Here is a 13,337-nt window from a genome sequence, read left to right as displayed (position 1 = left end):
TTCTGCCGACGCGCGATGAACCAACGCGTTGTATCCTAGTCAGAACGCGCTGGCACGTGCTAGCGCGTTCGGGCCTGTGTAAGGGGCTGGGCAGCGCCCTCTAGAATATTCTAGGTGGCATTGGGCTGGGTAAGACGCTGTGGCCTCTTCCCCTTACACTCTCTCATTCTGCAGACGCGCGATGAACCCGCGTGGCGTGCTCCAACAAGAGTTCGGGACCAGTAACAGCAACAGCAACTACATTGAATCCATGGTGTGATCCACATGCAAGGACGCGTTAATATCGGGCAAGGTGCCCGTGATAAACGGAACTTTAAGTCGACCCATGCGTTCCTTCGCATCCCCGCATGGTTCCCTTTAGTGGGCGATGGTGAATTTTTTTTATTCAAACCACTAAACGTATCGCACTTTAAATCTCTACAATAACAAATACTTGTCAAGCTTTTTTTTTTAATGTGTTAAAATGTAACCAATATATTCCAAGGGCTCGTTTCTTGTTAGACACAATATTAATGAGAACTAACAGACAATAATGCCAAAGAAAGTATAGGGCATGTTTTTCATTGTATTTAGGATAAAGCGTGAAGAAAGTAAAGTGGACGAAACACTCTAAGACAAAATCGAGTATTTGGGGAGTATTTCTGCCACACAACAATAATCGTCGTCTGGCTTGCTCGCGTTTCCTTTCTTGAAAACCCAGCTCTCGTCACTTTCCTGTCAAGAATGCTATGTCACGCTGATAACGCGCGCGCCGTTCGTGACCGGGAAGTGCCGCGACCGCGGTGATAACGCGAGGAAAGCACTCGAGGTGGATGATGATTGTTGTTATGTGGCAGAAACACTCCCAAAATAGTCGATTTTGTCTTAGAGTGAAAGATAACTTGCCGCCGACAGGGACCGAACCTGCGACCTTCGAATAACGAGTCCGATGCTCTACCACTGAGCTACGGCGGCGGTCATCCTCCCGTCCACTTCACGGGGTATATCATCATCAGCCTGTCTACGCCCACTGCAGGGCAAAGGCCTCTCCCACGTTCCGCCAATCAACCCGGTCCTGTGCTTTCTGCTGCCGCGTTATACCTACAAACTTCTTAATCTCATCTACCCACCTAATTTTCTGTCTCCCCCTCACGCGTTTGCCATCTCTTGGAATCCAGTCAGTTACCCTTAATGACCACCGGTTATCCTGCCGACATGCTACGTGCCCGGCCCATATCCATTTCTTCTTCTTGATTTCAACTATGATATCCTTAACCCGCGTTTGTTCTTTGACCAGCTCGTAAAAAGGATCACGTGCTACGTGACACCGGACCACAGTATTCAAAACCTGCTTAAATGTACCTCGTTTGCGTCAACCCCGGCGAGTGCTTTCATCACGCCTCCGTGTACGCAAGGCCTCGTACTGTGCGTCGACTCCAAGTTAAGTCGAGTCGAGACGCTATTTCTGGAGCAGGCGTCATTTCCGTTTGCCGATGCAATCGCCTTGTTAACGACGAGAGGATACCAATCGAGTCTGTCGTTTGTGGGAACATGCGCGTCAGTAATAAAGTTATGGCCGGTGATCCTTCTCGTCAGTGAAAAAACTGCTCAAACTGCTCAAAGTGCGGGAGGATGCATATCAAACCTTCGCTGCCGCGCCTACGGAGAGAACCATTCCTCAAGCGAATGTTCTGCAACACCAAAAAGGGTTGTCTCTGTGGAGGGAGCTCTGCGCGTGCTCAGGAAGTTCAAATACTATAAATTATTGACCGCCGCCACCGTTCGCGAAGGGAAGCTACTTATATATGGTTAAAGACAGGGCTTTTGGATATTCCGGTATTGCAGCACGTCACAATTCCAGTACAGATTCCAATCTATCACAGGCAATTGAGTCTGCTATGGAAAAGGCTATGGATAGACTGATATCCAGCCTGCCTGAATGTTTGGTGCAAATTATTTCAAATCAGATGACGCAAGGACGGCAGGTTATTGCAGCACCTCTACAATCGGCTATTACCAGTGACACCACCCAGCTACATAGCGTAGTGTTGGGCGAACCCTCTACATCTGACAAGGCTAAGCAGTATTGCTGTCCCGAAGGTCACGGTATCGAATCCCGACCACGGCGGCTGCATTTTCGATGGAGGCGAAAATGTCTGAGGGCCGTGCACTTAGATTCAGGTGCAGGTTAAAGAACCCCAAGTGGTCGAAATTTCCGGAGCCCTCCACTACGGCGTCCCTCATAATCATATCGTGGTTTTGGGACGTTAAACACCAGCTTTTATTGTCACGTGGTCGTGACGTCGACGAAGACCGCAGGCGACGTGTCCAAGATGAAACTCTTTATTTGGCCGAAATTGTGGCCAAGAAACGGAAAGTTAATTTACAGCAATACACAGGGTATGCACTGATAGCGGCGAACAGAGCATCGGCTGTCGATCAACTGACAAGTGGTGAAGTGCGTCGGCATTTATACATGTGACGTCGAATATTCCAGCGTTATCGCTTGTTGTTGCGCAAGCTCCAGAATAAGCTCGAGTGTTCGCGTCTTGCGCGCAATCTTAACAAAACGACCTACAATAATCACGAAGCTTCTCGAACAATGACGCGCCGTTTGCGCTGAGCGTTGCTGACAGTCTTTGTGAGCGAAAACCGAATACAGCAAAAGTGATATTAAGAAACGCACGTGGCATTGCCCCCCTCTGAAAAAGCATCGTCCCGATGCTTAAAAACAGAACATGAATACATGCACTACTAAAGAAAACTAATAAAGCAAGCAAACATTAGAGTCCTCAGGTACGTTAACGAGCATAGAACGGTTTAAGGCGCACTACATGCACGACCTCGGGTTGAGCTCAGCGCCTCTGAGAGTTCGTGATGCCGTCGGGGACAACCTCGTAGTCGAGTGCGCCGAGACGTCGAAGTACCCTGTACGGTCCGAAGTATCGTCGAAGAAGCTTCTCGCTCAGTCCGCGTCGTCGTATTGGCGTCCATACCCAGACACGGTCGCTGGGCTGGTACTCCACGAAGCGTCGTCGAAGATTGTAGCGACGGCTGTTGGCGAGCTGCTGGGTCTTGATGCGCAGGCGGGCAAGCTGTCGAGTTTCTTCGGCACGTTGTAAGTAAGCGGCGGCGTCGAGATTTTCTTCGTCGGTGACGTTAGGTAGCATGGCGTCGAGCGTCGTCGCCGGGCTCCTTCCGTAGACCAACTTGTACGGCGTCATCTGTGTCGTTTCTTCGACGGCCGTGTTGTAAGCGAAGGTCAGGTACGGAAAGACGGCGTCCCACGTCTTGTGCTCAACGTCGACGTACATGGCCAGCATGTCGGCGATGGTCTTATTTAGACGCTCGGTGAGACCGTTGGTCTGCGGGTGGTAGGCGGTGGTGCGGCGGTGGATCGTCTCACTGTATTTGAAAATCGCCTGAGTTAGGTCCGCAGTAAAGGCAGTACCTCTGTCTGTGATGAGGACCTCTGGGGCGCCATGACGCAAGACGATGTTCTCTACGAAGAACTTGGCTACCTCGGCGGCACTGCCTTTGGGCAAGGCCTTCGTCTCGGCATAGCGGGTAAGGTAGTCAGTTGCTACGACGATCCACCTGTTGCCGGAAGTCGACGTCGGGAATGGCCCCAGTAGGTCCATCCCGATTTCCTGGAAAGGGCCCGTGAGGTGGCTCGATTGGCTGCAGAAGTCCCGCTGGCCTAGTCGGCGGTGTCTTCCGTCGCTGGAATCTCAGCAAGTCTTAACGTAGTGGGCGACGTAGGCAGCAAGGCGTGGCCAGTAGTATTAAATGCGAAGCATTTCTTAGCGAACTTCTGCGACTTTGAGCGTATCTATCTATCTATCTATCTATCTATCTATCTATCTATCTATCTATCTATCTATCTATCTATCTATCTATCTATCTATCTATCTATCTATCTATCTAGCCGCCTATGACTTTGTGCTCTCCTGGCCGTTTCGTTAATCGGATGTATACCAAAATTAGTGTGGCATAACATGACCTTATCACGAACATAAATGACAAGTCATAACATGAAAATCATGACATGCATGTCATGAAGAGCATGATTTACATTCCACGGCATTGGGGCTCTTGCGGCCGTTCCGTTGATTTCATATATGCCAAAATTGGTATGGCGTGACAAGAGTTCATTACGAACATAATCACAGGTCCTAACATGCAAATCATGACACGCACGTCATGTGCAGCATGATTTACATGACATGGTCTCGGCGCGCTCGCGGCCGTGTAAATGAATGGATATATACGAAAACTGGTATGACGAGACATTTCTGTATGACGAACATAGCTGGCATGTGGTAAGATGAAAATCATGACATGCATGTCACGTACGACATGATTTACATGCCACGCTCATGGCGCACTCGCGGCCGTTTCACTACACTGCATAATATACACCAAAATTGGTATTGCGCGATGTGACTGTATGAAGAACATGAATAACTGTTCGTAACATGAAAACCATGACATGCATGTCATGTATGTCATGATTTGCATGCCACGCTCATGATGCATTTCTGGCCGCTCCGCTAGCTTGATATACACCGAAATTGGTATTGCGCGACGTGACTCTATGACGAACGTAAATGAGAGGTGGTAACATGAAAATCATGACATGCATGACATGTACGACATGATTTGCATGCCATGCTCATGGCGCACTCGTGGCCGTTTCGCTAGATTAATATACACCAAAACTGGTATTGCGCGACGCGACTGTATGACAAACATAAGTGACAGGTGGTAACATGAAAACCATGACGTGCATGTCATGTATGGCAATCATGATTTACATGCGATACTCATGGTGCGCTCGCGGCCAGTTCGCTTGCTTCATATACACCAAAACTGGTATTACGCGACGGGATTGTATGGCGAACATAAATGACAGGTGGTAACATGACTATCATTTAATGCATGTCATATTGTACGACATGATTTACATGACACTGTCGTGGTGCGCTTCCGGCCGTGTTTTTTTTCCTGTACTCGTGCGTGCGTGCGGGAAAGTCCAAGGTGTCCAGCCGTCGGGTCGTCGTGCAGGGCATGCAGAATTTCTGGTCGCAGTCCCGAACGTACAACGATGAGGTAGCTGGCTCGGGCCGGAGAGATGTTCTTGTTTACGAGGACGTTGTTTTTCAAGGCAAATGATGCAAATCCTTGCCTGAATACTTTTGGGACAACGATGGTCCACGAAGAATACCTCCAGATATTCCACTAGACCCTTCAGTTCTGGGTCGGCTCGCTGTCGTTCGGCGAAGCCGTCGGCACTTATGGCTCCCAAGAAGCTGTCATCATCCTGGTCGTCGGGCGGTGGTGGGTCCACGGGGGCACGAGACGTAGTCGGCGTCGGAGTGTTTCCTTCCGGACTTGTACACGACCGTAATGTCGAATTCTTGGAGTCGTAGGCTCCACCGTGCGAGGCAACCTGTAGGGTCCTTCAAGTTAGCTAGCCAACACAAGGCGTGATGGTCGCTCACTACTTTGAAGGGCCTACCGTAGAGGTAGGGGCGAAACTTTGACGTAGCCCAGATGATGGCGAGGCACTCCTTTTCTGTTGTGGAATAGTTGGCCTCTGCCTTAGATAACGACCGGCTAGCATAACTGATAACCCTTTCCAGTCCGTCCGTCCGCTGTACAAGGACGGCGCCGAGCCCTACGCTGTTGCATCGCTGTGAATCTCCGTATCGGCGTATTCGTCGAAATGCGCAAGTATCGGAGGCGTCTGCAGGCGTCGTTTCAGTTCATGAAATGCTTCGACTTGCGCTGTTTGCCACCTGAATTCGACGCCGGTCTTCGTGAGCTGCGTTAGTGGCTCGGCGAGGCGAGGCGATCCGTGAAAACTCTTTGACAAAGCGTCTGTAATAGGCGCACAAGCCGAGAAATCGGCGCGCGGCCTTCTTGACGGTGGGCGGCGGGAAAGCGACGATGGCAGCTGTTTTGTGCGGGTCTGGGCGCACTCCAGTCTTGCTGATCACGTGAGCCAAAAACAAGAGCTCCTCGTACGCGAAGCGGCACTTTTCTGGCTTCAGGGTGAGCCCGGGCTTCTTGATTGTTTGAAGTACGAATTCAATGCGCTCGAAGTGTTCGTCGAAGTTCGAGGAAAACACAACGACGTCGTCCAAGTAAACAAGGCAAGTTTGCACCTTCAAGCCAGCTAATACTGTATCCATGACTTGTTGGAAAGTCGCAGGTGCCGAGCAAAGACCGAAGGGCATGACCTTGAACTCGAACAGGCCGTCCAGTGTTATGAAAGCAGTCTTTTCTCGGTCTCTCTCGTCGACTTCGATTTGCCAGTAGCCGGTCTTGAATCCATCGAAGAAAAGTACTTCGCGTAGTGGAGTCGATCTAGGGTGTCGTCTATACGTGGAAGAGGGTACACGTCCTTTTTCGTGATTTTGTTCAGGCGACGATAATCGACGCAGAAACGTATGGTCCCATCCTTCTTCACTAATGTTGTGTCGTGCGACCCCTGGTGCCATGCTGAGACACCAGTGCTGTTGTGCTTTCTATTCATGCTACTGGGGGGAGCTGGGTCTCTGCCATGCCTCTGTGCTACCACCAATCCGGCGTGGTCATGCCGGTCATGTGACCCGTGCCTCGCTGACCAATAGCCTTTCTTCTCTCTCCTTAAAACCGCCTGCAATAAACGCGGGAGAGCAGTTTCCCGTCAGTCTCGCCGAAGCTTGGTCTCTGCGTCGTCACTCCGCGCGCCCTCCCGTCGTTCGGCCTCTCCGTCGGCCCGCCGCGGGTTACGCCGCGCTCCTGCGCTACACAACACATGGCGACGAGGTAGTTGAACCGCTACGCTACTACGACAGGCGACGCCAGGAAGAGCACGACGTACGTGACACTACGCTACGGGTCACATTTTTCTGCTGCGCGTCGGTGCTGCTTCCTGCACGCTACAAGCGCGTCGACCTGACTTTTCTTTGTTCCCGCTCCGGCTCCCTCTACGGCGCCACCTTCCTGCTTGAGCCTACTGCCTACCTCCTGCACACATGGCGGCCCATTTTGCAAACCTTCCTCCGTTCCTCAACGTTCCCGGCAAGCCTTCCATTCCTTGGCATTTATGGAAAAAGATTTTCCAGGTACACTTGAAGGCGGCCGGCGGAAGCGGCTGGGAGGACGAAAGACGCGCGTCAGCACTTATCAGCGTGCTCGGTATCGAGGGCCAGCGCAAATAATTCGCGGCGCAGGAGCAGCTCGAAGCACACGGCGGCCCAAATGCTACGCACACGGCCAGTACACCGACGGCGGCGGACTCGGGCACGGTGTCGACCGATGCGGCGACGACGGAGTACGACACGTTGCTACAATTCCTGGACGGGCTTTTCGCCGAGTCAACGAACGTGCTAGTCGAGCGGCACCTTTTCACGAGCCGCAAACAACTGCCAGGCGAAACGTTTCTTGACTTCGTCACCGCGCTCAAAGAAAAGGCCCTGTCATGCAAGTTCGGAGCTACGTACGACGACAGAGTCCGGGACCAAGTAATTCATGGGGTCGCCAACGCACATGTACGGGCCAAACTACTGTCGTACGGGGAAGCCCTTACGCTACAGAAAGCCGAAGAAGTTGGACGCGACTTGGAGGCGCTACAGAAAGCCAACGCAGCGTTTGAAGAAAACGAGCGGCTACTCGACTCGCACTCCGGTTACGGCGGCAGCATTCAGTGCGTCGCAGCGGCTCAAAATGGCGGGTCGGCTGCTTCGCTGGTCCCGCATGTCACTCAACATGGCGGCGGCTTCCCCCCCCCCCGGCACGGGTGGCCGGGTCCGAGATGGCTCCGCGGGCTCGACGGCGCTGGCACAATGCTGCGTTCGCTGCCAGCAAGTACAACAGCTTGCGCCCAAGCCTCAAGTCGGCCCTTGTTTTCGCTGCGGCAAGTTAGGGCATTTGGCGACTTCAAGGAATTGTCCGGCCAAAAAGAAAATTTGCCAATTTTGCTGCATCAAAGGGCATTTCGCGGCAGTCTGCCGTAAGCGACGAGCGTCGGTACAGGAAGTTGCCCCCGTTCAAGACCGTGCCTCCGGCACTGCCACAGTCCTGTCCGTGCAAGCTGCGCCGACTAGCCCAAGGGACTTGCGCATCCCTGTTATCGTCGGAGGACATAGCCACATGTCATTGCTGGTGGACACCGGAGCCACTGCATCGTTAATGACCAAGAAGGACTTCGACATGCTTTTCGCTTCGAAGCACCGACTGCTCCAAATGTCCATCCAACTGCAGGATTTTTCGAAGCATCGCATACCGGCACTGGGCTATTTCCGCACGGACTTGCAGCGCCGTGGCAAGCACGCCTTTGTAACCTTCTACGTGACAGCACACGGCACGTCACTACTGGGGCTCGACGCCATCCAGCAGTTCGGACTCCTGATCGACGGCGCAACGTTGACGTGTCGTCTGGCTACACCAGTTTCCTCGCAGCTTCCTGCAGGTGTACCTCCGGGGTTCGAGCACCTGCCTGACCGGGCCAAGAGGCGGCAGCACATCATACCGGTGTCTGCCAAGCTGCGTCGGCTGCCTCTGGCGCTACGGCAGCAGGACGCCAGCGAGCTGCGCCGGCTTCAGGACGACGACGTCATCGTTGGCGGCCGCGGTCGACGGCCGCATTTGAGATTGGACATCAGCAACCAGGTGTTCCCTGCGCAGGCCAATCGCGGTGGCCATGCTGTCCAGTGCGACTCTCCATCTGCTGAAGCGCAGCTTCAATTGCCTGAGACCCAGTATCACCCGTTGGGACTTCAGGAGGAAAGTCCTGGATATTCCTCCTCACCTACAGTAAATGCACCGAATTCCAACACGGGGGAGGGAAGTAATGCGACTGGGTTTTCAAAACCGGCTCACGGCAGCAGCAATCCGCCAAGTTCTTGGAGAGATGGGGACAGGTCTTCGAAGTCGGCTCCCGACAGCCGCCACACGCAAAGTCTTCCTGGAGGGCGTGGGTCACGTCGCCCACAGCGAACGCGTAAGCCCCCAGCCCACTTGAAGGACTACATCACAGACTAAAGTAGTCCGCATCTTCTGGGGCTATACTGCCTTAGAGGCCCGCAGTATAGCCGCAGAGGTCTAGTGTGTTTGTGTGAACTTTTCGTGCATAGTGCAAGCTGGCACTTGTGTTGGCGTGGTGAAGTGACTTTTTTTTTGTGTGTGTAACATAGGTGGTAATATGTACATCTAGGACTGAACTTCTGCGTATTGCAGGTGCCATCTTTAGGAGAACTTGAATGTGAATTTTTTTAGTGGTTCCTGATGTACCAGTTACAATTGTATAGTGATGCAATTCTTCCCAGGGCGGGACGATGTTGTGTCGTGCGACCCCTGGTGCCATGCTGAGACACCAGTGCTGTTGTGCTTTCTATTCATGCTACTGGAGGGAGCTGGGTCTCTGCCATGCCTCTGTGCTACCACCAATCCGGCGTGGTCATGCCGGTCATGTGACCCGTGCCTCGCTGACCAATAGCCTTTCTTCTCTCTCCTTAAAACCGCCTGCAACAAACGCGGGAGAGCAGTTTCCCGTCAGTCTCGCCGAAGCTTGGTCTCTGCGTCGTCACTCCGCGCGCCCTCCCGTCGTTCGGCCTCTCCGTCGGCCCGCCGCGGGTTACGCCGCGCTCCTGCCCTACACAACAACTAACACCACGGGTGACGCCCACGGACTCTTTGAAGGCTGGATGATGTCGTCGCGTAGCATTTCGTCGACTTGTTTCTTTATGGCCTCAGGTTCTCGCGTCGAAACTCTGTACGGGCTCTAAGTGGCCTGGTACTTTCTTCTGTTATGATGCGATGTCTTGCGACCGGTGTCTGCCGAAGTCTGGACGACGATGAAAAGCAGTCTTTGTATTGCAGGAGCAGGGTTTTGAGCTGGTCTTGCTTGACATTCGAAAGGCTCGGGTTGACATCGAAATCTGGTTCGGGACCTCGATTCGTCGAAGCAGGTTCGGCAGCATCGAAGAGGGCGAAAGCATTGCTGGCGGCCACACATTCGTCGATGCAGGCGACCGTCGTACCAATGTTGAGGTGCCTATATTCGTGGCTGAAGTTTGTCAGCACCAACGTTTATAGATACTTTTTCAGTTCCCTATCTCCTTGCAGCGCGCGTAGGGAGGAGGCGGCCTGTCGCCGCACCCGCCACCACAGCGCTGCAGTCGCGCTTTGCACTAGGAGAGCCAGGGTCGTCTGCTAGCGCGAAGGGCTTCTTCGCATGAGCCTTTGCATACAGCCGAATGAGAATTGCGCGAACACTGAACTTGGTCTTTCCTCCAGTTACCTAACGTTAATTGGACAATTACTTTTATTTGTGCGCGTTATATTGCTCACGAACTTGAAAAGACCTGTACAGACATGCTTCGCAAGGCGTCAGTTTTGGGCAATGACAACGCGCTCGCTTCGCCCTGCGCCTTTCCATGTCCGTTTCATTAAGACCACACTAGTTTGGCTATTGATAATGCTCCAAAAATACGAATTTCAAACGCAGAAAACTCGGAGTTACATAACCTCTCTGAAACGCGGAGAAATTTACGGGTCCAACATTTTGTTGTACGATTCAAACATTTCTGTATCAATAAACTCGAATTATTCGCCGATAATCTTTCGCGGTTGGCAAGCGTATCACAGATTTCGCGAAAACTGACGCACACATATCATTTCAGTAATTCTAGCGCGTTCATTAACACGAAAAAATGTGGTCTAGCCAAGAGCACAGCATATTCCGTGCGTAATAATTTTGCAACTTCGCGTTATGTGACGTTTTCGAAAACCTTGCAATGTACGAAATGATAATGCGCATTTGTATTGTTTCAAAACGTCAAGCAACGTGCAATTTGGTCAATTAAATCGAACATGGTGGCATCGCAAAAAATATTACATTGTGAAAGCAAACCGAGATCCTTGGTACGCAAAATGAACGAGGAAACTTTTTACACGCGTACATACTGCAGAGCATTGTTGGCAGGCAGTAGCATGACCGGGCATTATATTCGGGGAGGGGGGAGGTCCGCAGTTGGGGGGGGGGCTAGGGGCGCGGACTCCCCGCCCCACGAAATTTTGGTGAAGTATGCGCCTTTACCAAAAATCAATAATGAAAATAGGTGATTTTCTCAAATAGTCAAGGTTTTCAGCAAGAGCCGTGCCCCCCGCCCCCCCCGAAAAAAATTCCAGGCTACGGGCCCGGGGGGGGGGGGGGTAATCTCATTTTCTGTGTGTTCGTGCGTGTGTTTGTATGAGTGCGCGGATATAGACACATGTAAAACTGAAAAATATCGGACGAGGAAAAATATCGGACGAGGAAGTCCTTGTCTTTCGTGCAGGTTTCGACTTTTGCCTGTTCAGACATTCTGATTGTCGTAGAGTCACCCCTACGACAATGAGAAACAGCCTTTATTTCCACTCCGGAAATATTTTTCGGTGTTAGGTGGCCACGATTTCACACCCCACAAATTATATTTGTACAACATTTACTGTACCCTCTGAACGTACGTATCTGCGATATAATCGCGACCAGGCGCTGCACAGCATCTCCTTGTAAAACACTCCGGGCTGCTGCCGCTTCGGTGCACTTCAAAGGCGGCAGTCACAACCCTCTACTGCATCGAATGACGACCGCCTAGGACGTTGCTGAGTACGTGCGGATAAAAGCAGGAAAGAGCTTCTTCTGGAAGAAACAAGCACCACAGGAAAATCGAATTGACGGCTCCCGTTCTCGGAGCAGCGTCACCTCGCCTCTCGTCGCAAACGGCGCCTTGTTGCATTTTTTATTCGTTCGGCTTAACCGTTACTTCAAGGTAAAGAGCGGCCGTAGTTGGACGCGCATAATACAAATGGACAGCGGTACAGTTTACTTTTTATTCTTAGCTTGCCACCGACTATCGAATAATTTCCTAGTGACGCGTCTGAGAAGGAGCGCGCGTGCCCGTTTGTGTAGACGCCACCAGGCGCCGCCACTGCGCCTTTTTCTAGTAGACAGGTCGCTGTCTTCACCGCTGCGTTTAGAGTTGTCCTTGTCCACACACACACTGCACAAAATGACTGCATTTGCTATAGTATAGAGTAAAGAAATTTTGTGAAAACCACACCAACACACTAGTATTGACAACGTCGTCTGCTAGCGTAAATGCTGCAAACCGGCGGATTCATTGCAGTTCGGGACATCGCCTGCAGCAGTATCTATTCGTATTTTTCTATCATTCATTTGCACAATAACAGCATACGAGTATATCTACCTGTTTTGCTGCTATCGCGCAATATCTAGCACAACATTTAGATCACAAACTACACAGAAGTGCGCAGCAACGTCTACGTTGCGTTGCTATGCCAGAAGGCGTACAATGAAATAAGGCCTGGACGGACGCATATTGATGGCGGTAAACTTTTCGTACTTTATTGTCGGTTACAGAAACGCAGCTAAACAAAGTTATTCCGGGCGTTTCCTTACCCCATTTCACGGCGTACAATGAGACTACATGGAAGCATTCCACAAGAAAGCGCCCGAGTAAGAAAAAATCGCCGCACATCCACGAAGTGAATGCTGACGAGTGGGCGAAGCTCGGAAAACGTTTCGGTGGTACCGTACATTTTTCGTACGTTGCCCGTAGCGTTTGTCAAGATGTTTTTCGTTGTGCAGTTGTTCAGTTTCGGTTTTGTGCGGCGTGACGGACGCCGACAAGGCTAGGCCTTAAAGGGACCGACAACTGGGCAGAACGTGTGATTAGATCCTGGTAGAAATGAAAAGACTGTGAAATATAGTGACAGATTCCTGCATGCTTTTCGCGTTGTGAGTTGGATTTATATTTTTTAATCGTTCTTAAAAGTAACGAAAACCGGTATGTCGCGCAGCCTAGCGGAAGAGCCTTGTAGCTAGAATATGAAGGCGGTCACTTTGCTGAACGTAGTCACGTAGTCTGATGCTGTCATGAGCGCCGTAACTCGTCCTCAAAGTTAGAGTATGCATATTATTATCTATCCCCGCTCTGCTCTGTGCTGCCTACGAAGTAAAAGGAGCTGCACGTTAAGAAGCGGCGCTGCCTTCGCGGCCGAGCCGCGGCGCATGCGCGCGGTGTGACTAACTCAGATCGAAAGTGGCCTTAACATGTACGATTGTGGCCTCAGCTCACACGACGCAATTCGCGCTTAAGTGCCGAATGTTGCGTATAATTTATTCCTTCATAAAAATGATTTTCCAGTTTTAGTGCATTGTCTTCCTTTATTTTAAACAATTTTATTCTCTTTAAAGCATTAAACATTAAAATTGCTCCTTTATGTTCTAGCTTAATTAGATTTTTACTCTTTTGAAACGACACCCTTTCAACTAATTTTGTTGTTTTTTTTCCTTGTCATAG

At 51.2% G+C, this 13,337-nt stretch overlaps 1 non-coding gene across 1 annotated transcript; it reads right to left on the bottom strand.

The window, feature by feature from the left end:
• Positions 1-882: 882 nt before the first annotated feature.
• Trnat-cgu (transfer RNA threonine (anticodon CGU)) lies at positions 883-954 on the bottom strand. Its single transcript has one exon. It is a non-coding gene; the product is annotated as a tRNA-Thr (tRNA).
• Positions 955-13,337: the final 12,383 nt, after the last annotated feature.

Source organism: Rhipicephalus sanguineus, chromosome 4 (assembly GCF_013339695.2).
Source record: "Rhipicephalus sanguineus isolate Rsan-2018 chromosome 4, BIME_Rsan_1.4, whole genome shotgun sequence".
In the NCBI taxonomy this organism is placed as follows: Eukaryota; Metazoa; Arthropoda; class Arachnida; order Ixodida; family Ixodidae; genus Rhipicephalus; species Rhipicephalus sanguineus.
Note: the sequence above shows the minus strand (reverse complement) of the source record. Positions and strands in the feature narration are given on the sequence as shown.